The sequence below is a fragment of the Microtus oregoni genome, unplaced genomic scaffold (assembly GCF_018167655.1).
Source record: "Microtus oregoni isolate MIOR12 unplaced genomic scaffold, Mior012 000024F_ref0000369, whole genome shotgun sequence".
Classification (NCBI taxonomy): Eukaryota; Metazoa; Chordata; class Mammalia; order Rodentia; family Cricetidae; genus Microtus; species Microtus oregoni.
In genome coordinates, this window is record NW_024543083.1 from 32,967,195 (window position 1) to 32,968,518 (window position 1,324).

Below are 1,324 nucleotides of genomic sequence, written 5' to 3' on the forward strand. Positions count from 1 at the left end.
GAAAACTTGCCTCACAAAGGTTAGCCACAGTCACAAGAGCAACAAACATCCTGATTGCAAAGCCTGTCTTGCTACCTCACTTTCATAAATCTCGGATGTAGAGAACAATTTTAGCTTGCTTATGAAGTATTTTGAGAAGATATTTATAGTCACTATTAATGCTTCTGTCAAGTCTCTATACTCAGGAAAGGGATGTTAACACGTGATTCTGATGTTTCTGTTTTGCAATCGAATAGAGATCATCTACTCCTTTTAAGGGATACAGGCCAATATCTGGAGTGTAATTCTGTAATTAGGTCCCTATTACTTTCATCCATTTCTTTTTTTTTTTTTTTGCAGTTTTTGTGGTTTTATTTAAACACAAATAAAACACACACATAAGCCATCTACTCATTCTCTTGGCTGTGCAGCCTGCCGTTGGGATTGGTGATTCTGATGGCCAGCTGTGCTGCTCTTTCTACGATGGCTTTTCGGTTCTTGGAGGAAACATTGTGAGCAATCTCAGCACAGTAAGACTGTTGCACATCAGCAGCACCTCCAGCTCCTTGGCGTTGTGGACCAGAAACTTCCAGAATCCGCTAAGCAGCATGTGCTTGGTTTTCTTGTTGCTCCCATAACCAATGTTGGGCATCAGGATCAGGCCCTTGAATCTTCTCCGCACCCTGTTGTCAATACCTTTGGGTTTCCGCCAGTTTCGCTTAATCTTGACATATCGGTCTGACGGGTGCCGGATGAACTTCTTGGTCCTCTTTTTGATGATCTTGGGCTTCACCAGAGGCCAAAGGGCAGCCATGATGCTGCAAAGATGATGGCAGCCCATACATTTTTTTAATTAGTCAAAATATATTATTGGCCACTGTCCTAGTTTGCTTTCATATGGTTGTGCTAAACACCATGGGCAAAAGCAACCTGGGAAGGAAAGGGTTTATTCGAGCTCATGCTTCCAAGTCACAGATCGTCACAGTAGGGAGTCACATGTCACAGACCATCACAGTGGGGAGTCACATGTCACAGACCATCACAGTGGGGAGTCAGGACAGGAAGCTGAAGACTGGAACTGAACCAGAGGCTATGGAGGAACGCTGCTAACTGGCTTGCTTTCCATGCCTTGCTCAGTTTGCTTTCCTATACAACCCAGGATCATCTGCTTAAGGTGTCACTGGCACTGCCCACAGTGGACCGGGGTCACCCATATCAATCATTAACCAAGAAAATGTCCAGCAGATTTGCCTATTGGCCAATCCTTGGAAGCTTTTCTCGATTGATAGTCCCTCTTTCCAGATGACCAGAGCTTATGCCAAGTTGACAAAAAAAACCTAGCCAG

The 1,324-nt window shown here is 44.3% G+C and overlaps 1 pseudogene; it reads right to left on the minus strand.

The window, feature by feature from the left end:
- Positions 1 to 386: 386 nt before the first annotated feature.
- LOC121462104 lies at positions 387 to 793 on the minus strand (annotated as a pseudogene).
- Positions 794 to 1,324: the final 531 nt, after the last annotated feature.